This window comes from Bos taurus, chromosome 15 (assembly GCF_002263795.3).
Source record: "Bos taurus isolate L1 Dominette 01449 registration number 42190680 breed Hereford chromosome 15, ARS-UCD2.0, whole genome shotgun sequence".
Classification (NCBI taxonomy): Eukaryota; Metazoa; Chordata; class Mammalia; order Artiodactyla; family Bovidae; genus Bos; species Bos taurus.
In genome coordinates, this window is record NC_037342.1 from 57,036,235 (window position 1) to 57,061,356 (window position 25,122).

Consider the following 25,122-nt stretch of genomic DNA (forward strand, 5'->3'; position numbering starts at 1 on the left):
GGTTATTATTCTATTTAGCAGAAGAAAAAAAAATGAGATCAGAAATCTTAATCTCTCCAAAGTCACATAGCTAGTGTGATGAGAATGTACTATTCGTTACATCTTATTAGGTATCTTTTGAGGCTTGGAAACATTTCTGTAGAAGTGCTTATTTAAAAGAAATAATTATTTCTAAATGGAGGTGTCAGAAAATTGCCTTTGAAAGTAGCTTTAGTATTGAGTCTTGTAAAAAGAATAGACTTTTCTTTAACTTGGTGGGTAGACAAGTCATTTTAAGCACAGAGAACAGATTGAGCAGAATCCCAGAAGCAAAGAAGTAGAGGTTGTGTCAGGGAATTCTGGTGATTAGGCATGGTAACAAGAGGAGTAGGGACTGAGCAAAGGAAAAGATGCAGCTTTTGAGGTTGGGTGGACAGGGTATTAGAAGAATGTGTTACTTACCTGGGGCAAATGTAATTGGGAAATCTAGCCATTCTAAGTTCTTCATAGATGACAGCTCAATCAGCTTGTATAACAGCGAATAGAAGCTACCTACTTGCTTAGTTTTTAATGCAATTTACTGAAAGTTGTATCTTCCTACACACTTTTTCATAACTAATTTGACCTATACCAGATAGTAGTTTTATAGCAACTGTAGTCAACACGAAAAGCTCTTTTTTTCATGATAATTTTCTACTCTTTTTCTGGTCTATTGAGTTTCTAAGCAATTTTTGGTTCTTTGTTCCTCCTTGCAAAAGTTGTGCTCTTCTCATCGTGGGCTTGAAAAGAGTGTGTGGGTTGCCAAAAGGCAAATACAATGAAGGTAAGTTTTGAAGTTGGTTGCAGGTGCTCCCACCTTTTTTCTTCAGTATATGGAGGAGAAACTCCAGAGTCTGTGGGGTGTGAAAATTTAACACGAATTTGTAGGATCACATTCATATGACTAATTATCGTGCATCTTATTGAGTTTTATCCAGTAAAGCCAATCTACTGATAACAGGGTTTGTTGAAGGAGAGTGCAGTATTTACTGCAGGTGCTTGGCAAGGACTATGGGCAGCTAAAGTTCAAAAGACTCCAACTCCCTGAAGGATTTCAGGGAAGGATTTTTAAAGGCATAGTAACATAGAGAGTCACAGGGTACATGATCAGCTCATGCATAATTCTCTGATGGGTGAATGGTGAAGTAATTAACAAGAAAAAATTGTGAATCAATGAAAACTCATATGAGTAAAAACAAGCTCTTATATAACATTAATGGCAATAAGAATGTTAGAAGGAACTGGTATTTGAGTTATTCTGTGTGCCAAGTACTGTGTATAAATCCTTTGTGTGGGATTGTTGATTGCTCCCAGCAACTCTGTGAGACCAAGAGTACTATCAATTACAGATTAGGTAAATGAGGATTAAACATGTGAAGTCACATTTTGTGATCTAGCTCCTTTTGCCCTCGCAGAGTCATGAACTTGGACACAAAACCAGGTCTGTCTTTTGAAGAGACAGAGCTCTTGAACATTCACGGATAGTGGTGTGATCCTAAAAATCAGTAACAAAATTTCCATCAACTGTGGAAATCAAAATTAGATGCATTTTGGGAAGAAGTGTTAGTCTTCAGACATATCTTACATGATAAATCATCAAAATCCTGTGTATAGACAAATAAATTATGGGAGAGGATAAGATTAACTTACTAGGAAACTCTAAGTTTATTTTGTTTTAATTCTACAATTCTATAGATGTTCTTATTTTTATAAAAAGTGAATAATTATACTTTTCTGATTTAGATCCACCTGTGGTATTAAATGGCATGTTCTTCCTATCCTATTCTATGAAAATTTCAGGTAGGGTTTTTGTATCAAAGAATTTTCATTTATAATGAAGAAATTGGCATCCAGATGCTAAACCTGTCTCCTTGTTGGCAAGGTTTAGGCTTTCAACATTTTCCTGCTCTAGGACCACACGGCCACAAGCCTGACTTATCAGAGAAAGAAGACCTCTTTCTTCCTCCCTGATGCCTAACGGAAACAATCCTCTGTACATTATACCTATTTTTGTATATTTCTTAGTGTAAATTCAGGGCATTTACTAGCTTGTTTTTTCTTGGGGATAAGAAGCAAGTATTGTCATATTTGACATTTTACGCTTTGTTTTTAAGTTATTTATTTGACTGCACCGGCTCTTAGTTGTGGCACGTGGAATCTTTAGTTGTGGCATGGGAACTCTTGGCTGTGTCATGTGGGATCTATTCCCCTCACCAGGGATCGAACCCCGGCCACCTGCACTGGGAGAGTGGAGTTTTAGCCAGTGGACCACCAAGGAAATCCGTTTTGTTTTGTGTTAAGTCACTTTATTGACATATGATTGACATACAAAATGTTCTGCTTAATGCTAACAACATGATGAATTTGGAGATAAGTATACACTTTTGAAATCGTCACTGCAATCAGTGCCATTAACATATCCACCACCTCCAAAATTATTCCCTGGCCCTATTAATTAAGGGGTCCCCAGTGGCTCAGATGGTAAAAAATCTGCCTGCAATGTGGGAACCCAGGTTCAATCCCTGGGTCGGGATGATCCCCTGGAGCGGGGAATGGCTACCCACTCTTGCGTAGAGTATTCTTGCGTAGAGAATTCCACGGACAGAGAAGTCTGGTGGGCTGCAGTCCATGGGATTGTAAAGAGACAGACATGACTGAGTGACTATCACTTGACCTATTAATTAATTAATTAATTCTTACATGATAAGTGGAATGTTGATTACTAGGGGCTAGGGGAAAGGGAGCATGCAAAGGTGCTGGTCAAAGGTGCTAGTCACCTGTTATGCAAGATGATTAAGTTCTGACGATCAATGGTATAGTTAATAATATTGTGTTATATAACTAAAATTTTTCTGGCAAGGTAGATAGATTTTATGTTGCTCTCGTTTGGTTTAATCAGTAGATTTTGTTACAATTCCATCCTTCCGGTTACTCAGACCAAACTCCTTATAGTCTCCATGATACTTTTCTCACAGTCCTCCACATAGGATTAGTTAATTTCTCTGTGACTCTATCTTCAGAATGCATGCCTAATTCAACTGCTGCTTATCATCTTCACTGTTTCCACTCTGGTCAAAAGTACCACCACCTTTCCCACTGGATAACTGTCCTTCCCAACCAGTGGCCTCTATAGCCTTTACTCTATTCTGCTACCCCTCACACACTCTCTTCTTGACAGAACAGCTACAACAGATTTTACAACTTTAGTCAGATAAGGTCACTCCTCTTCCAGAAAACCCCCTAAAGGCTTCCTGTGTCATACAGACCTTACTTAAAGTGACCTGCAACACCAGTTACCAGCCCTATGATTTTATCTCCTACTAATTCCCCTGTTGAAAAAAATTTACACCATGTGAGAGTTGCAAATTAGGTTTTACTTGGGGCAAGATGAGGACTGCAGCCCAGGAGACAGCGTTTCAGATGGCTCTGAGAAACTGCTCTGAGGAGGCGATGGGAGGAGCTAGGATATATAGAAGTTTTGCAACAAAGGGTAGATAATCCTAATGTCAAAAGATTGTCAGTTAAAGAAACCAGATATTTCAGGTCAAGGAATATAGCACTTTTCCATGTATGGGAAGATAAGTTCTCTCAGGGCTTACCAGCTTACCCTTGGCTGATGGCTGCAATTGTGATGACTGTGATATCCTTTGTTCTCTGATATGGCAGGAAATATTCCACTTCTCACCCTATAGAGCACAGGGCCTCCTTGTAGGTCTCCTTACCTCTGGATTGTTGTATTTGTGGTGGCTTCTGTCTGGAACACTACATTTCTCCAAATATGTGTATGGCTTCCTGCCTCACCTCCTTCAGAGCTTTGATCAAACATCACTTTTTCAGTGGGACCCTGAGTAATCCTTCCCTGGCCATCATGTGCATGCCTTGCCCCGACTCCATTGCACTTATTTTTCTCCACAGCGTGTATCTGACATGCTATAGTTTTTTTTTTTTTTATATATATACATTATGAGTTATTTTCTTCCATTATATTGTACCTGGCATGGGAGAAGGAAGTTTTGCTTTGTTTAGTTTTTCTATTTTGATCACTATCTTTAGTGCCTAGAACAGTGCCTGATAAATGGTAGGCACTTTTATCAAAAAGTTTGCTGATGAAATGAAATGAACTACACAGTAATCCATCTTTAAAATGTAAAACTGGAAGTTTATGCAGTACTATATTTCCCTGGAGTGAACTGCAGCATCAATTTGAGCTCCTTAGACAGCAGTCTCTCCTTTTGTTATATGTGTCTTTCTGAAAATAGTAATTAGCCAAGCCCATGCATACTGTATACACATCCCTAATGTGAGGTAGGGCACTAATTGCCTGCCGCACTAAGGACTTGTAGGTCTTCCTGTCTTAATTAAAGCCAGATTACTAACTGTGTGGAGATTCTTATGATTCTTACGGGATGTTGGTCTAGATTTTCCCCTTCAGTTCAGTTCAGTTAAGTCGCTCAGTCGTGTTCGACTCTTTGTGACTCCATGAATCGCAGCACGCCAGGCCTCCCTGTCCATCACCAACTCCCGGAGTTCAGTCAGACTCACATCCATCGAGTCCGTGATGCCATCCAGGCATCTCATCCTGTCATCCCCTTCTCCTCCTGCCCCCAATTCCTCCCAGCATCAGAGTCTCTTCCAATGAGTCAACTCTTCCCATGAGGTGGCCAAAGTACTGGAGTTTCAGCTTTAGCATCATTCCTTCCAAAGAAATCCCAGGGCTGATCTCCTTCAGAATGGACTGGTTGGATCTCCTTGCAGTCCGAGGGACTCTCAAGAGTCTTCTCCAACACCACAGTTCAAAAGCATCAATTCTTCAGCGCTCAGCCTTCTTCACAGTCCAACTCTCACATCCATACATGACCACAGGAAAAACCATAGCCTTGACTAGATGGACCTTTGTTGGCAAAGTAATGTCTCTGCTTTCCCCTTAGTATGTTCAAAATTTCCTTTTTCTTTTAATGCCATTCTTATTCTCCTGGACGTGGTAGATGCTTAAATATCAAAGGAATACAGCTTATTCCATTTTCTTAAAAAAAAAAAAATCTGTTTTAAATTAATTGCAAATTCTTTGAGGGAGAATGTAATTTAATCTTCATTGTAACAAACCAGAAATTGTAGTTCCTACTTACCATTTTCCCTTAAATAACAGCCTAGAAAAACCCAGTCTTAGCACCCAGCATTTCTATCCTGTGAATAAGAAAGCTAGCAGGTCTGTACAAGAATATATGTATTGGAGTGATCTTTTATTAGGACTTGTGTTCACTCATTCATTTATCATAGCATTGTAATGGTTCTTTTTGCAACAGGTATTGAGCTAGGTGAGAAAGTACAGGAAGAGAGACTGAAAAGAACATTATATAAAAGGTAAGAAAAACCAAGATTGAGTCAGAATGGGGTGTATAAAAACAGTGTGACTTTGGCAACTCAAATTTTCTTTGAGTTTCCTATTTTTTATTAAGAAAATGATGGTGTTAATATATACTTTACTAATTTGAATTTTCTGAGCACTGGAAGAATTACTGAATTATAAAATAATTTATAAAATGCTATATAAAGGTAAGTTCTTTTATTACCACATTAAAACAAAACATTTTATATTTTCATATGAAATTAAATATTATTATAAAAACTTCATTATATAATAAGAAGGGGATATATAAGAAAGAAACAGGGAGAATGACTGCCAAGGTTCTTTTCTAAACACAAAAAAAGTCAGCAGGAGAAAAATATATAAATGTTTGTAGTAAAAAGCAACTGGGCTTCCCTAATAGGTCAGAGGGTAAAGAATGACCTGCAATGCAGAAGACAGCAGAAACACCAATTTGATCCCTGGGTGGGGAAGATCCCCTAGAGAAGGAAATGGCAACCCACTCCAGTATTCTTGCCTGGAGAATCCCATGGATGGAGGAGCCTGGTAGGCTACAGTCTATGGGGTTGCAAAGAATTGGACACGACTGAGCGACTTCACTTTCTTTCTTTCCAGTATTCTTGCCTGTGAAATCCCATAGACAGAGGAGCCTGACAGGCTACAATCCGTAGGGTTGCAAAGAGTGGGACACAACTGAGTGACTAAGCACGAAAAGCAACTACATGGCATGGAAGCTGACTGCATGGCCTGTGGAATCAGATTATCTGTGTTCAGATTTTGATTATGCATTTTCCTAGCTGCATGATGTTTAGTGTTTGCTTAATCCTTTTGCTCCTCAATTTCCTCATGTATAAGTTTGAGATAATATTTTGGTCTTATATGGCTAGTATGAACATTGAGATAAGTGTTTTGCATACTACTGCTACTGCTAAGTCACTTCAGTCGTGTCCGACTCTGTGCGACCCCATAGAAGGAAGCCCGCCAGGCTCTCCTGTCCCTGGGATTCTCCAGGCAAGAACACTGGAGTGGGTTGCCATTTCCTTCTCCAGTGCATGAAAGTGAAAAGTGAAAGTGAAGTCGCTCAGTCAAGTCCGACTCCTAGCGACCCCATGGACTGCAGCCTACCAGGCTCCCCATCCATGGGATTTGCCAGGCAGGAGTACTGGAGTGGGTTGCCATTGCCTTCTCCCGTTTTGCATACTAAGGTCTCATTAAATATTAGTTGTTACATTTCTTACTAATGTTGCTAATATTGTAAGTGGGGCAGCACACAAAATTCCTTTTGCCACAAGTGGATTTTCAGGAATGCCATGCAGAAATGTGAGTGGTCTCTTGGTATGATAAAGGAGAATGGAAAGTTGGCCATCTTTCTTTTTCCTTTTTTTCTTTCTTTGTCTTCTGTATATTGATGGTTCCACTCTTCAAAGCTTGGATTGTCCAGGGCCCTTGCGTCAGACCCATCTGGTGCTCAGAAATCTTGGTTCTTTCCTTTTTTGAATGGCAATATGCATGGAACAGGGAGTACAGGGGATAAATAAAATAAGTAACAAACTGACCCAAGTCATATTAGTAATGACTTTTGTCCATTTTCAACAAGAGGTGATCAATGAATAAAATGAATACAGAAGCAAGAAATATAAACTTTATTTAGATATTCAGATAACCTCCCAAACCAAAAAGCATGCTCTATAAATACAAATGACTCCTCCTCCTCCTCATCAAGCCTTATAACATTTTATAGTTATTATATTTTAAAGTCACATTTACTTATTACTGAGTTGGATCCCAACAGTTTAATAAGTTAAATAAACATTGTTGTTTTTATTTTGCATGTAATTTTTCTGTCCTTTTTTAGAAATTCTAGGCAGGTCTGTAAGTATGTTATTTAAAAAAAAAACAACTGTAGATAATCACACTTACTGATGATATTCAGATGGTGAGTAATCCATCTAGTCATCTGTCAGTCCATAAATATTTAGTAACTGTATATTATTTCCTACATTTTTATATATTATTTCATAGCTCAGTCACAAAGACCCACTTTAGTTGGGCAGAGTCCACTGTTTTGTCTAGTCTGTACCCGTCTTCCCTTTTTAAATCTCCTTAGCTTTCGTAAGACTGTGCTCTCCTTGTTTTCAGCATCAGTCTGAAAACCTTTGCTGCAAGCTACTTGAAGGAGGTTTACATGAAGCTCAAAAAAGCATCTACAATCTTTCAGGGTCTTTGCAGGACCTGTGAGTGAGTTAGGCAGGCAGATCATAATATGACAAAGGGAATGATGAATGAAACGAAACCTCTTTAGGAGAAGTGTGATGAATTGAAGAGAGATGGGAGAGGAGGCACCGACAGTTCAGTTCCACTTGACCCCTGACAAGTGACATGAAGTTTCAGTTTTAATGCATGTCCCCAATTTTTCAAGAGAAGTTGCTAATGAGGGTATTTGTCTAAATATTTCAATTTAGAATATTGGCAATACTTTCTAATCCTTGAAAAAAAATACTGTGTAAGCCTAATAAAATGACCCTAAGTTCAGATTTCCACTCCAGCACTCTTGCCTGGAAAATCCCATGGACGGAGGAGCCTGATAGGCTACAGTCCATGGGGTCGCAGAGAGTCGGACACGACTGAGGGACTTCACTTTCACTTTCAAGTTCAGATTTATCCTTTGTCTATCAACCCGAAACTTCTGCTTTCTATACTTCAGAAGTTTTTGAGGGACAACATAAAGAAAATGAAGGCTTGTTAATATTGACTGCCTTTTATCAAGTGGCTAATGAGTTATGACAGCATAGTCTGTCTCTTTATTCTGTTTGACTAAAGACCTCTCCTTTCCACTAGGGGCAGGATTGACAGCAGTGGTGGTGCTGTTTTAGTCACTAAGATGTGTCCAACTCTTGTGAACTGTAGCCCCCCTCCCCCCCCACCCCACAGGCTCCTCTGTCCATGGATTTTCCCCAGGGAAGAATACTGGAATGGGTTGCCATTTCTTTCTCTAGGGCATCTTCCCAAACCGGGGATCGAAATCTTGTGTCCTACACTGTAGGCAGATTCTTTACCACTAAGCCACCAAGGAGGGGCTTCCCTCATAACTCAGTTAGTAAAGAATCTGCCTGCAAAGCAGGAGACCCAGGGTTGATTCCTGGTTGGGGAAGGTCCCCTGGAGAAGGAAATGGCAACCTACTTCAGTATTTTTGCCTGGAGAATCCCATGGACAAAGGGGCCTGGCAGGCTACAGTCCATGGGGTCACAAGTGTCAGACATGACTTAGCAACTAAACCACCACCAGTACCAAGCCACCAGGGAAGCCCAGGATTGAGAATAGGAAGGGTGAATTGAGAATAAAATTATCTCCTGCTGCTCATGAATAAGGTATCTATTACTAGATTATTTGCTCTAGATGGGGGTCACCATAGATTCTAATAGTTTCCCAGGGACAGTCCCTGTTTATACTTGCTTTCCCACCCAGGGTAACAAATTAATAGTTCCTTTTTCATACTTAAAATTATGCAAGTTAGTAAAATTATGTGGTGACGTCAGTGCTACTTAATGCATATCATAGCTATTGACAAACCAAAATCACTTGAATGTAGAGACACAAGTTAATAATAATTGTTGGGTACTATAGGAGATGGGGCTTCTCAGGTGGCTCAGTGATAAAGAATCCACCTGCAATGTAGGAGATCCAGGTTTGATCCCTGGGTCAGAAAGATCCCCTGGAAGAGGGAATGGCAACCTGCTTCTGTATTCTAAACTGGAGAATCCCATACACAGAGGAGCCTAGCGGGCTACAGTCCATGGGGTTGCAAAGAGCTGGACACGACTGAAGCTACTTAGCACTATATGAAATAAAACAGTTGTAGTGTCTAGACTCAAAACCAGGTTAGCTGACTCTGAAATCAGAGTTCTTTCCATAACCCAGGCTGTTTAAAATTTTATATTGAGCTTGAGGAAACTATTTTACAGATAATGGAAATAAGGCTAAGAGAAAAATGTACTCAGGTACATCCCTTAGGAAGTAACAGAGCACAGATTTTAACTAAGATCTTTTGAGGTCAAGGCTACGTACTTTCCTAGCTGTCTCCCTATTTGGAAACCCAAGATCAAGCATTACACTATACATGACAATTACTACACTTAAAGGTACAATTTGATGATGCATATGTTAAGGGAAATAGACTCATAGAATAGGACTAATAGCTGGGGAGACAAGACTAACTGGCATAAAAGAATCAGAACAACTCATGATTCTATATAATTAAGTGCCAGATTATTTTGTAAGGATAAAGAAGTTCAGAAGAGACTCCATGTGGGCTGGTATATTCAAGGAAGAGGTGGCAAATCAATTGTGCCATGGAGAACTTGAGTGATGAATAGCAGGTGGAGAACATTTCCATGAGAGAAACAGAAGTATTTTTGGTTGTTTTTGTGAGGCAGATCAAGGAATATATTCTGACCCAAACTGAGAGCCTGTGCTGGGGAATCAAGAGAAATCTGGTGGAAAAACTAAGTTGGGCCAGCTTTTGAGAATTTTTTTAATGCTTAATTTTGTTTTAGCCGTACATATATATAACTTTACATAAATGCATAAATATGGTTATATACTTGCCTTTGAATATATGGTCATTTTTTCTTTTCCCCCTTTTGGGATTCCTTCTCTTCCTTTCTCTTATACAGCCGTGTTAACCTGCCCACACCCTTATTAATAGCCTGGTATGTAGTTTTGTGTGTATTTTAATAACACACACATATTCTAACAATCAGATTTCATGGTACAATAAATTATAATTTAACATGTTCCTAAGTCTGAGTTTTGTTTCCACTGTTTTTTTACCAAGATCAGTGATGCAATAAAGATTCTGACATTTAGGTCATTCTTTATGGCTTCTGTGTTTGTATGGGATATACTTTGAGGAGGTGGATTATTGGTTAAAATAGGCTCTCATACATCACAATTCCAAAGCAATATATGAAAGAAAGCTTTTCTCAACATCCCCTGTAAAAATAGGTATCATGGCTCCTTTCCATTTTTGTTAATGTGCAGAGCTTAAAAATATACCTAGTTATTTTAACTTATATTTCCTTGACTGCTGTAGAAAATGTATTTCCCATTTTAAATTTTTTATGACTTTTTAGATTATGATATGAGAATTCAGTCTGTAAATACTCTACATTTTCCTTTTCTTTTCTTTTTTGTTTCTCTCTTTTCCTCTCTCTCTTTTAAATTTGTCAGTCTAGGTTTAATCAGGGAAGCAGAATGAGAAATACTTTAAATATCATGGAATAGGGATTTATTTTAGAAATTTGAATTTAATCAACAATAGGAGACTTTAAGGAAAAAAGTGGTCCAAAAGGGGATGTTGGGTGACCCTATAAAAGCCACTAACCAGCTCTTCTGTGGCACTGGTATGGCCGACAATCAGGGAACATGGAGTGGGACGATGTGGCGCACTGCTGGAGCAGCCCATGGAACAGCTGTTGCTTCAGTACCTGCTGGTGGCATTGCTTTTCTGTAGGAAGATAAAAAAAGAGCTGGACACGCTGCCAACAACAACAAGGGCTGAGTGCACTTCTGTGTCATTCTTTCATTGCTTGTATACATAACGACATTCCAAGTGCAGTGGCTGCTGCTTTCCTCCAGCTTTCCTACTACTAAGTCGCTTCAGTCGTGTCCGACTCTGTGTGACCCCATGGACTGCAGCCTACCAGGCTTCTCCGTCCATGGGATTCTCCAGACAAGAACACTGGAGTGGGTTGCCATTTCCTTCTCCAATGCTAACCCCATGAACAGTATGAAAAGGCAAAATGATAGGATTCTGAAAGAGAAACTCCCCAGGTCAGTAGGTGCCCAATATGCTGCTGGAGATCAGTGGAGACATAACTCCAGAAAGAATGAAGGGATGGAGCCAAAGCAAAAAGAATACCCAGCTGTGGATGTGACTGGTGATAGAAGCAAGGTCCAATGCTGTAAAGAGCAATATTGCATAGGAACCTGGAATGTCAGGTCCATGAATCAAGGCAAATTGGAAGTGGTCAAACAAGAGATGGCAAGAGTGAATGTCGACATTCTAGGGATCAGCGAACTGAAATGGACTGGAATGTGTGAATTTAACTCAGATGACCATTATATCTACTACTGCGGGCAGGAATCCCTCAGAAGAAATGGTGTGGCCATCATGGTCAACAAAAGAGTCCGAAATGCAGTGCCTGGATGCAATCTCAAAAATGACAGAATGATCTCTGTTCGTTTCCAAGGCAAACCATTCAATATCACAGTAATCCAAGTCTATGCCCCAACCAGTAATGCTGAAGAAGCTGAAGTTGAACGGTTCTGTGAAGACCTACAAGACCTTTTAGAACTAACACCCAAAAAAGATGTCCTTTTCATTATAGGGGACTGGAATGCAAAGGTAGGAAGTCAAGAAACAACTGGAGTAACAGGCAAATTTGGTCTTGGAATATGGAATGAAGCAGGGCAAAGACTAATAGAGTTTTGCCAAGAAAATGCACTGGTCATAACAAACACCCTCTTCCAACAACACAAGAGAAGACTCTATACGTGGACATCACCAGATGGTCAACACCGAAATCAGATTGATTATATTCTTTGCAGCCAAAGATGGAGAAGCTCTATACAGTCAGCAAAAACAAGACCAGGAGCTGACTGTGGCTCAGATCATGAACTCCTTATTGCCAAATTCAGACTGAAATTGAAGAAAGTAGGAAAAACCACTAGACCATTCAGGTATGACCTAAATCAAATCCCTTATGATTATACAGTGGAAGCGAGAAATAGATTTAAGGGCCTAGATCTGATAGATAGAGTGCCTGATGAGCTATGGAATGAGGTTCGTGACATTGTACAGGAGACAGGGATCAAGACCATCCCCATGGAAAAGAAATGCAAAAAAGCAAAATGGCTGTCTGGGGAGGCCTTACAAATAGCTGTGAAAAGAAGAGAAATGAAAAGCAGAGGAGAAAAAGGAAAGATATAAGCATCTGAATGCAGAGTTCCAAAGAATAGCAAGTAGAGATAAGAAAGCCTTCTTCAGTGATCAATGCAAAGAAATAGAGGAAAACGACAGAATGGGAAAGACTAGAGATCTCTTCAAGAAAATCAGAGATACCAAGGGAAAATTTCATGCAAAGATGGGCTCGATAAAGGACAGAAATGATATGGACCTAACAGAAGCAGAAGATATTAAGAAGAGATGGCAAGAATACACAGAAGAACTGTACAAAAAAGATCTTCGCGACCCAGATAATCACGATGGTGTGATCACTGACCTAGAGCCAGACATCCTGGAATGTGAAGTCAAGTGGGCCTTAGAAAGCATCTTGTAAAGAAATACAAGAACTACAAACAAAGCTAGTGGAGGTGATGGAATTCCAGTTGAGCTATTCCAAATCCTGAAAGATGATGCTGTGAAAGTGCTGCACTCAATATGCCAACAAATTTGGAAGACTCAGCAGTGGCCACAGGACTGGAAAAGGTCAGTTTTCATTCCAATCCCAAAGAAAGGCAATGCCAAAGAATGCTCAAACTACTGCACAATTGCACTCGTCTCACAGACTAGTAAAGTAGTGCTCAAAATTCTCCAAACCAGGCTTCAGCAATATGTGAACCGTGAACTTCCTGATGTGCAAGCTGGTTTTAGAAAAGGCAGAGGAACCAGAGATCAAATTGCCAACATCCGCTGGATCATGGAAAAAGCAAGAGAATTCCAGAAAAACATCTATTTCTGCTTTATTGACTATGCCAAAGCCTTTGACTGTGTGGATCACAGTAAACTGCGGAAAATTCTGAAAGAGATGGAAATACCAGACCACCTGACCTCTTGAGAAATTTGTATGCAGGTCAGGAAGCAACAGTTAGAACTGGACATGGAACAGCAGACTGGTTCCAAATAGGAAAAGGAGTTCGTCAAGACTGTATATTGTCACCCTATTTATTTAACTTATATGCAGAGTACATCATGAGAAACACTGGACTTGAAGAAATACAAGCTGGAATCAAGATTGCCGGGAGAAATATCAATAACCTCAGATATGCAGATGACACCACCCTTATGGCAGAAAGTGAAGAGGAACTAAAAAGCCTCTTGAAGAAAGTGAAAGTGGAGAGTGAAAAAGTTGGCTTAAAGCTCAACATTCAGAAAACGAAGATCATGGCATCTGGTCCTATCACTTCATGGGAAATAGACGGGGAAACAGTGGAAACAGTGTCAGACTTTATTTTTCTGGGCTCCAAAATCACTACAGATGGTGATTGCAGCCATGAAATTAAAAGACGCTTACTCCTTGGAAGGAAAGTTATGACCAACCAAGATAGCATATTCAAAAGCAGAGACATTACTTTGCCAACAAAGTTTCGTCTAATCAAGGCTATGGTTTTTCCTGTGGTCATGTATGGATGTGAGAGTTGGATTGTGAAGAAGGCTGAGTGCCGAAGAATTGATGCTTTTGAACTGTGGTGTTGGAGAAGACTGTTGAGAGTCCCTTGGACTGCAAGGAGATCCAACCAGTCCATTCTAAAAGAGATCAGCTCTGGGATTTCTTTGGAAGGAATGATGCTAAAGCTGAAACTCCAGTACTTTGGCCACCTCATGTGAAGAGTTGACTTTATTGGAAAAGACTCTGATGCTGGGAGGGATTGGGGGCAAGAGGAGAAGGGGACGACAGAGAATGAGATGGCTGGATGGCATCACCGACTCGATGGACGTGAGTCTGAGTGAACTCCGGGAGTTGGTGATGGACAGGGAGGCCTGGCTTGCTGCGATTCATGGGGTTGCAAAGAGTCGGACACGACTGAGCGACTGATCTGATCTGATCTCCAATGCATGAAAGTGGAAAGTGAAAGTGAAAGTGAAGTCTTGTCCGACTCTTAGTGACCCCATGGACTTCAGCCTACCAGGCTCCTCCATCCTTGGGATTTTCTGGGCAACAGTACTGGAGTGGGTTGCCATTGCCTTCTCTCCCAGCTTCCTAGTCATGCACTAATTTCTCTCTTGATTAGCTTTAACCTGGAACCACAGAAGGAAGACAAGTCTGGAAAACTTAGTTGCAGCTTAGTGAGGTTGACACAAAAGGTGATGTTACAGTTTGTTCACAAAATACAAAGATAATATATGCTCTTATAAACTTCTGTTAAATGTTCATTGATTGTGAAAAATCACTTAGATCATTCTGTGTTTACTTTGTAGTTGTGGCTCATGGACTTAGTTGCTCTGTACTATGTGGGAATCTCCCCGGACGAGGGATTGAACTTGTGTCCCTTGCATTGCTAGGCAGATTCTTAACCACTGGACCATCAGGAAAGCCCCTCTGTTTGCTTTTTGTTTTATCCTCTTCTCAATAAAACAAGGTATTAAGATTGTTTTCACTTTTCCTGATTCATTCTCCCTTCCCTCATTAGACTTCTATAACATTTTTACTTTCCCACTCTCAACTACCTGGGTTTGTTGAAAGAATTGATAACTAAGTGGAATTTGTTTTATAGTGTTTCTCTTCTTTAAAATATCGTTTAATAGCTCTTATATTAAGTATCCCTAGAAAATGCATTATTATTAACTTGAATGTAATTCAATAAATATATAAGCATGATACTACTACTATATTATTTTATTCTTCTTTTATCTAGAGGTTTCTTTTCTGATTTATCTCTCTTTTTTTCTCTCTTTCCTTAAGGGTTTAATCAAAGTATGTAAGTTAAATATATCACTCAATTTACTGCAAATCCTTAAATGTCTCCCTATACTTGAGAATACATTATATCCTGTCTAGGTATGTGATTCTGGTTTGAAGTCATTTATTCATCAATCTGAAGGAACTACTCCAGCTTGCATCATTGCAGATTAGAAAGTCTGATGTCAGTCTATTTCCTGTTTTTGTTTCTCAATATTTTAATGATTCCAAGGTGACAAAACCTAATTTGGGGGCTGGAAAATATAGTTACTAGCATCGGCAAACAAACCTTCCTGAAAGGAAACACGCACATTCTTTTTTTATTGTGTAAAATGTGACATATTTTTTTTTCCCAAATGTTTGACCATCATTTTATGATAAAACACCACAAACTTGGAAGACTTGAAACTTCAAATGTATAAGGCTTATATAACCATTTGCTAACAATTCTTAAAGTAATTACAAAGATGTACTGTTTCTTCTCCTATAAAGCTTGCAAAAACTAAAATTATACATCCCTACAGAATTTGGTACATAGATTCCAGTATATACTTGTTTAATGTAAGGAAAAGTAATATGTAGCTTTCTCCTCTTACTTATAGAAATTATAGGAAGGGAAGAAGACCTTTCTTTCATATAAAATGTGATTTATTGATTATTTTCAAGGTAATATAATGTGATCAACTATTCTGTGATGCTAAATAGATTCTTTAGATTTAATGAATACAAAGGCTATAATTGGCAGATTTATTACTGATATGTAAACGGTTTCAAGTAGCAATATTCATTTTTAGAGCATATTTAATGGTATCTCATTAAATATTTCAATAATTTTTCATCCTATAACTTTTATTTTGGCAAAATCTATGTCTCTTCATCACATTACAATGTTTAATTTCAGATCCCACTCAAGTTCAGGTTGCACAAAGCTTCTATTTGTAGATTTATATCCGTGAGGATTTTCTGTGCTATTTCTACTATTTTCCTTCAGAGGGAAAAGAGGAAGGACCCTAGTGAAACCAGCCATATGCATTACATATCTGAAGTCAGAGCACATGAAATTCTCTTCCAGCACATAAGAAGCCTGGAATATGAGGAACAGAACAGACCTTAGGGAGTACCTAATCCGTCAGTCTTATTATAGATGAGACATTTTGGGCCAAGAAGGCAAGATGATTTTCACAAGGTTAGCATGCCAATTTATAGGCCAGGGTAATTAGGTAGGCTCTAGACTCCCAAAGCAATGCCCGCCTTCCACATTTTTCTGCTAGGTTAAAAAAGGGGTCTCCATGCCTAATTGCTGAGTTTGTTTTTCAGTTTCAAATCTGTACTATTACTGGATTAAAATGGCATAATGGTATTTTATATCAAGATTATTTTAAAATATTTGTTATCATTATGCATTTCTTTTTTACATTTATTTTTCTTTTTTTTCATATTTTATTTTATTTACATTTATTTTTCTAACATAAGCAATACATTTTTGATGGCTAAAGTGACTATATAATTTGCTGTCCAAGACAGAGCACTTTTTAAAGTTTGAGGCTATTAATAATTACACTGCAACAAAAAGCAACCCAGAATGTAAAATTGCTCTAGGAATAGATGGAGAGTAAGTTTAAAATTGGAGGAACCTGGTGGGCTACAGTCCGCCGGGTCGCAAAGAGTCAGACACGACTGAGCGACTTCACTTTCACTTTTCACTTTCAAGTTTAAAATATTAGAAAGTAAAATAAAAATATTTAGTTCACTGGTATTTCCTCCATGCAGACTTAGCTCTAATTTTAGTTCTGTCATAGATATGTATATGTGATATTTTGCAAAGGCAGATCTCATATTGCCATATAATTTTGCAGTTTGTTCTTATTAATAAAACATATATCAAACATTTTTCCAGTAAATAAGCATTTATGCACACTATATTTTTAATGGATTTTTTAGTATTATGTTGTTAATATCTTTGGACAAATGAAAAGCCAGCAGACATATTCCTTGCCCAACAGAGTTGGTTATGTTCAAATAGAGACCACAGTTTGTTTACACCCAGCCACTCCAGCTTCTCAGAGGTTAAGCATATATTACCTTTGAAAAGTAATTTGGTAACTACAAAATCTTCCTCCATTTCTACCTTCCTATTGGCAAGCACCTAACAACCAACAACAGCACAGGCCTACCCAAGTCAGGTAGGGGCATCAAACTGTCAGAAGAGATTCTAGTCACACCCAGAATCAGTTCCACCACATCCAGAACACCAGCTGAGCATCAGCTATGCTCAAGAGCATAGGAACTCAGTAAAATGTAGTTGAGTAGTTGATACAACCAGAGCGTCAGTTTAAGAACTTACAAAGATGAGCAGGCATAGAAAATACATCAATAATTATTGCATTCTTGGGTTTTCATCACAAAAACAGTCTGTCTGAAATTATTTGCCTGGAATAAATAAAATTACAAAGGAAGGCAAATCCATAGTCTTGCGTTCAAGTCTTAAAAGGCAATTAAAGACTTAGATTCGAATATCTTGTTGCTAGACTCTTCTGACAAATACTAGAAAACAGTTGGGTATCAGAGGAAGCATTTGACTCAGCAGATGTATATTTGATCCGCTTTTACATGCCAGGCTACCTTTTAGGCAATGTAAGAAATTAAAAAAAAGATGGGTAAGTACAAAGTCTTCCCTAAAGTATTTCTTCTGAACTAGAAGAAAAGTATATGCCTACTTTAAACAGCTTAATGCTGATTCATGTTGATGCATGGCAAAAACCATCACAATATTGTAAAGTAATTATCCTCTAATTAAAAATGGCAACCCATTCCAGTATTCTTGCCTGAAAAAGCTCATGGACAGAGGAGGCTGGTGGACCACAGTCCAAAGGGTTGCAAAGAGTCAGACATGACTAAGGCAAATACGCACACAAAAAATATAATAAAAAAAGCTTATACGTATAATGCATGGTAGAAACATATGCTTTGAAAAGATGTTAGTCATATCCTCTAGGAATTATAGGAGGTTAAATTCACATCTAACTGGCTTTATAGTGGATGGGTATGGATAAAGGAAGCCATCATCCTGAAGATGGTATTGTTCTGGGGCCTTGAAGAATGGGTAGGGAGTGAAAATACTTATGAGTCAGATAGGATTTTAGAATGAGCATTCCATGCAGAGGAAACAGCAGCAGCAAAGCCTATCTTCCAGGCTTGAGGAAGAAATCCACTGTAGGATCAAAGCAGTTTATAAAGGAAAGCCTTGGAAACAAGACAGAGAATTGGCAAGAGCAGATGGTGGAGCTGCGTGAGTGATAGAGCAGTGAACCTGGACTGTATTCTATAAGCAGCTTGAAGAAGTAACTTGTTTTTCAGCAAGGTCATACAAACTGTGGTTTAACCCATCACCAGCTACTTTGTCCCATACATCTGCCTTCTCTTGATGTTGTCTTCTTCAGCAAATCATTTTGTGTTGTCTCTTGAAAATACTTGTGATAAAAAACTTAGGTGGAATTCAGAGAAGATGGAGGTGCTGATTTTCCTCCATTGCTTTCTTTTAGTCACATGAATCCATCAGGAATGTTATTCCTAAATGCTTCTCTGAACATATAGTCTGGATTTTAGCAGGTCTAACCTGCCTTGTTCTGTTGTTATATAGTAACATGTGACCAGGAACCACTGACTCTGGGGAAAGCAGTTGTTAAATTGCACTCCACCCTTCCATTTATCACAGCATATCACTTTTTTAAAGAGTTTTTTTTTTGTGCCTTTGAGTAGGGAGAGCCACGAGAACAAAAAAAGTAATTAATGCATTTATATATATATGTATATATATATATATATATATATACACACACACATACATACATATTATATATATGAAAATGAGGGAACTAAATAACATTTTTTTCCTTGAGGTCATTTTACATTTTAAAATTCATTGCGTTCTTTACTTATTCATTAGTAAGCATTCATTAAGCATGTGTATCAGGAACTACACTGGTCTCAGAAGAAACAAATATTCTATATTCAGTCGGCTCTCAAAGAGACCGTACACTCCCACTCATAATGTCTTCCAGGGAGATCGCGTTACTTCACTGCCTGTTACTCTTTGTAGATAAATCCATACTGATGTGACTTGTTTATTTTATTTTGCCCACTGATACTTCAAATAACTGGGTTCTAGAAAGGGAGTAACCTCAAAGAGAATTTCTGTCTCTATCTCTGTTTGCACTTAGGCAGAGAAGCAGAATTGGCAATTTTAATTAAGTCAGTGATTCAAGAGCCAAAGAGGTAACAAGGAAACTCTCTATTTTCCTGTGACAGAGCGCAATATGGGGGAACTCACAACTGGCTGAGCGGTCATATTTCAGGATTCAAAGGAATACAAAGCCTCTCAGTTACATAAAGATCAGAGTCCTTTACCTCTCTGGGAGGCAACAGTTAGCATGGGGCCTTATAAATTAATTACTTAAGGAGGACAGGAGACAGGTGGTGACCTGTGGGAGGGCAAATGCAACAGAAACCTCAACAAGGAAAAAAAAAAGCCATGTTCCAAGATGGAAAAAGAAAGAAACTCAGAGTTGTAGAAAGATAGATATGGAAGGATTTTTAAAGATACATGTATTTAATCAATTTAAAATCAATGTTGCATAATTTATACAAAATATGAACATGACAAACATACATGGAGGAATTTAAAAAATCTAGTCTAATCCCAACTTGCAAAATTAATTATTCTGGACATTTTTGGTATGTTTCTTTCCAGTCTTTTTTTCCCCCTGTTTTACAAATTATAGTCAAGAACATATATTATAGTCAAGAACATATTAATCATGACCCTTTATTGAAAATTACATAAAATAAATATTTTTTCATTATTAAAATTTGAGGAAAGTAACTTGCTCAAGAGCAGACATCTAGCAAGTAAGGAAGTCAAGGTTTAAACCCAAGCAGGCCACCTCTGACTCTGAACCTCTGTGTTCTATATTCTGCTTGAATATAGTGAACTTGTATCAATCATTCCAATAATCTCATTTTCATGATTATTCCTAGAAGTGGATTATCTCTCTTCCTTCCTCTTTTTATTGCTTTCTTTCTTTTGTTCATTCATTCACTCATGTGAAGCTCTGTGTTAAGCACTGTGATTGGTTCTGGGGATACAAACTTAAAGACACATTAGCCATTCACAGAGAGCAGCTGTATCTAAAGGGAAGGCAGACATATAAACAAATAATTTCAACATACACATGTATTTTTCTCTCAGAAAATTTTGGAATCATTTTACTCAGCATTTTTCTACCTTGTATTAAATTGCAAGAAATTTTAAAAAATGTGAAGAAGTCCAAAATGAAAAACAATATGAAAAAACAAGCCATTTAGTTTCGCTTTCCCTAATGAGGCTGTTTAATATGCGTTCCTAAACTGTCTGCAGTAGAGATGTCAGTATAAACTATTTCTTTTGAACAAATCATAGACTTGTTTTTCAGAAAAGTCTTTGTTTAAACACCTCTTTCTGCACTCCCCACTCCCCAAACACACAACCTCTCTTTCTTTATATACCACAGAAACACACAGACACACATAGAGACACACACACACAGACACACAGCCTTTCCTTCTCTTTGCATTGCTTTTCCTGTAAAGCAGATGGTGCTAGAAATTTCCAAGGCCCCTCACAAAGCTGTTCCTCTAGCAACCTTCCTTAAAACACTGATTTTAAAACAAGCATAGATGTTCTTTGAATCCCTTGCTAGTCAATCTGTCAGTCCAGGCTAAAATGTTTCTAATTAAAAGCAGTCAATTTTATGAAAAGATAATTTAATCTTAGATTCACTGCAGAGGTTTGGGTATAAGGGTGCTAGGAATAATGCCAAACTACTTTTTTTGGGAAAAAAATAATGAAGCTAAATTCTTTCTAATGAGGTTCAAATTCTTAGTCATCCCTAGATCCCATGCACGCATTCTTGCCTCCTGCTGATGTGTGGTTGGAGAAAATCAGACATCAGCAGAACGAAGTTGTTCTAGAAAATTGAAAATGTTACCTATATCTGGAGTATAGGTCGAGTAGAATCAGAGGCTTTTAATTTTTGCAACTGTTCCTCCTGATCATGAATTAGATTACTGCTCACATTTCAAAAATATTTATGATTCAAACCCAGTGATATAAAAGGATTTGAAAAGGAAGATCAAATCCATTGAGATCATAATTATAATAATAGTATCTAATGTTTGAGGTATGTTAGTTTCCTGCCATAAACTAGTCCTTAAATACATTACCTAATATTCACCTATGAGAATCGGGTTGTATTAAATTCTAGTGAGTTGTGTTGTATCAAAATGACCTACCAGTTGTATTAGAATTTTAATGAAATGAGCAAAGCGTAACAAAAACATTCTCAGGTAAGTGATTTATTGCTTTGGTTTTCAGTGTCCTCTTCAATAGAAACATCTCTAAAAGGACCCTTTGTGGAGACTGACTCTGAGATTTGTTCCAAACCTTAAGTTGAAGATAAACTCACATTGAGTTCATTCTTCTAACCAAATATTAATAATAGTAATTAATATTTTCTTGGTGTCTGCCTCCTGAGCTCTTACTGAATACTCAACATTTTCCTTCTGTAGGACCCTCCTTCATTAAAGAAGGCTGCGTATCCTTTGCTATGGCTCCCACTGAGAGTGAAATCCAATTTCACTCTTCTTGCTTCAGATGCCTTGCTTCAGGCCCGCTCATTGAAAACTCAGGAGAGACTCTGAGTCAGAATCACCAGGCTTACCCGAGGCAACCTATAAAATACTATGAGAGATAATAATAAATTTCAGTTTTAAGCCTTTACTTTCAGAGTGGTTTGTTATGCTGGCATATATCACTGGAACATCTGCTTGTGCAAAACTGCATTCACTTTACTGTCCTTATTTCATGAGCCATAGGTGAAATCAAAGAGCATATGCTAGTAGCTCGACCTGTCTGAGGTTATGAAATTTTTGATATCTATGTATCCTTCTCTCTTTTATCTACCTTTATTTGGATCTTTCACCTGATTCTGAGTTGATCTCACAAAACTTTACAACTCAGGAAATATTAGACTTTTTTTGAGTGCCTATTCTGTAATATGTTACATCTTCCAGGAGGAACTTGAGAAGTTCAGGAAGCATTGGTAAGAGGAAAAGAGACTATACCCAAAAGTGTGTTGAGCAGGCCCCTGATTCCTGTTCTGGCCACCGTGGCCTTCTGAAAGTGACTTCATGTCTTTAGGTATCACATGCCTTCCTTTCTCTCTCAAAGTGTTGCTTTGTGTGTTTCTTTACGTGATAATTATTTGTTGTGCTGGGCTTCAGTTTCTTTTATAATATTCAGATAGTGATAGTCTACCCACTTTATAGTTCTTTTATGAGGATTAAATTAAGTATCTTGGATAGCATTTTTTCAGCACCTGTTACCTGTTGTTGTTGTTTAGTTGTGCCTGACTCTTTGTGAACCCATGGACTGCAGCTGACCAGGCTTCCCTGTCCTAAACTACCTCCAGGAGTTTGCTCAAAGTCACGTCCATTGTGTCAATGATGCCATCCAACCAGCTTACCCTCTGTCATCCCTTTCTCCTCCTGCCTTCAATCTTTCCCAGCATCAGGGTCTTTTCTAATGAATTGGCTCTTGGCATCAGGTGGCCCAAGTATTGGAGCTTCAGTTTCAGAATCAGTCATTCCAATGAATATTCAGGGTTGATTTCCTTTAGGATTGACTGGTTTGATCTCCTGGCATCCAAGGGACTCTTGAGTCTTCTCCAGCACCACAGTTCGAAAGCATCAATTCTTTGCTGCTCAGCCTTCTTTATGGTCCAACTCCCACATCCATACCTGACTACTGAAAAGGTCCAGAGCCCATATCATATATGATCCAGTCTCAGTAACTGAAATACAAGAGAAGAACTCAAGTGTAATGTGCTAGACTTTAACATTGTTTATCTAAAAACCCATTCTACTGGATAAGTGGAGGTTATTCATATTTTCCATATTCAAGTTTAGCAGGAAAAATAAAACTGTTCCTGCATCTGCCATTGTATTCCTCTTAGAGCAGAAACCAACTTTGCCCTTCTATAAGTGCTGGTGTTTCAGACAAACTTTTAGGAAATCAGTCTGTGCCTAGACATAAGCAGCCTCAAAACTTGAAAAAGAGTGAATTGCTTGTAGTTATGAGTCATTAAGATCATTTTTGTATAGTTTTTTTGTTTATTTTTGCTACCTCTTCTTAATATCTTCTGCTTCTGTTAGGTTCATACCATTTCTGTCCTTTATTATCCCCATCTTTGCATGAAATGTTCCCTTGGTATCTCTAATTTTCTTGAAGAGCTTTCTAGTCTTTCTCATTCTATTGTTTTCCTCTATTTCTTTGTGCTGATCACTTAGGAAGGCTTTCTTATCTCCCCTTGCTTTTCTTTGGAACTCTACATTCAGATGGGTATATCTTTGTTTACTCCTTTGCCTTTAGCTTCTCTTCTTTTCTCAGCTATTTGTAAGGCCTCAATTTTGCATTTTTGCATTTCTTTTTCTTGAGGATGGTCTTGATCACTACCTACTGTACAATGTCATGAACCTCCATTCATAGTTCTTCAGGCAGTCTATCAAATCTAATCCATTGAGTCTATTTGTCACCTCCACTGTATAATCGTAAGGGATTTGATTTAGGTCATACCTGAATGGTCCAGTGGTTTTCCCTACTTTCTCCAATTTAGTTCTGAATTTGGCAATAAGGAGTTCATGGTCTGAGCCACAGTCAGCTCCTGGTCTTGTTTTTGCTGACTGTATAGAGTTCTCCATCTTCAGCTGCAAAGAATGTAATCAATCTGATTTCGGTATTGACAATCTGGTGATATACATGTGTAGATTCTTCTCTTGTGTTGTTGGAAGAGGGTGTTTGCTATGACTAGTGTGTTCTCTTGGCAAAACTCTGTTAGTCTTTGCCCTGCTTCATTCTGTACTCCAAGGCCAAACTTGCCTGTCACTCCAGGTATCTCTTAACTTCCTATTTTTGCATTTCAGTCCCCTATGATGAAAAGGAGATCTTTTTTTTTTTTTTTTTGGTATTAGTTCTATAAGGTCTTGTAAACTTCATAGAACCATTCAATTTCATCTTCTTCAGCATTAGTGATTGGGGCATAGACTTGGATTACTGTGATGTTGAATGGTTTGCCTTGGAAACAAACCAAGGTCATTCTGTTGTTTTTGAGATTGCATCCAAGTACTGCATTTCGGACTCTTTTGTTGACTATGATGGCTACTCGATTTCTTCTAAGGGATTCTTGCCCACAGTAGTAGATATAATGGTCATCTGGAGTTAAATTCACCCATTCCAGTCCATTTTAGTTCACTGATTCCTAAAATGTCAATGTTCGCTCTTGCCATCTCCTATTTGACCAATTTACCTTGATTGCTGGACCTAACATTCCAGGCTCCTATGCAATATTGCTTTTTACAGCCTCAGACTTTACTTCCATTACCAGTCACATCCACAGCTGGGTGTTGTTTTTGCTTTGGCTCTGTCTCTCCATTCTTTCTGGAGTTACTTCCCCACTCTTCTGCAGTAGCATCTTGGGCACCTACTGACCTGGGAAATTCATCTTTCAGTGTAATATCTTTCTGTCTTTTCATACTGTTCATGGGGTTCTCAAGTCAAGAATACTGAAGTGGTTTGCCGTTCCCTTCTCCAGTGGACCACATTTTGTCAGAACTCTCCACTATGACCCATCTGTCTTGGGTGGTCCTATAAGGCATGGCTCATAGTTTCATCGAGTTAGACGAGGCTGTGGTCCATGTGATCAGTTTGGTTACTTTTCTGTGATTGTGGTTTTCATTCCGTCTGCCCTTTGATGGATAAGGATAAGAGGCTTATGGAAGCTTCGTGATGGGAGAGACTGACTGTGGGGGAAACTGGGTCTTGTTCTGATGGGTGGGTTCATACTCAGTAAGTCTTTAATCCAATTTTCTGTTGATGACCCAGTTCTTAATGCCCCAGATAACCACAATGGTGTGATCACTCACCTAGAGCCAGACATCCTGAGTGTAAAATCAAGTGGGTCTTA

The 25,122-nt window shown here is 38.4% G+C and overlaps 1 protein-coding gene across 4 annotated transcripts in view; it reads left to right on the top strand.

Moving 5' to 3' along the window:
• The window catches only part of ANO3 (anoctamin 3), a 457,212-nt gene that overhangs the window by 139,457 nt on the left and 292,633 nt on the right, over positions 1-25,122 (top strand). Inside the window, exon 2 of one of the 4 annotated variants that reach the window (XM_059874528.1) lies at positions 5,322-5,379. The exons of the other annotated variants lie outside the window; for them this stretch is intronic. The gene's annotated coding sequence lies outside the window, so the exon portion shown is untranslated. The remainder of the gene's footprint in view (positions 1-5,321; positions 5,380-25,122) is intronic. 4 annotated transcript variants of the gene reach the window in all.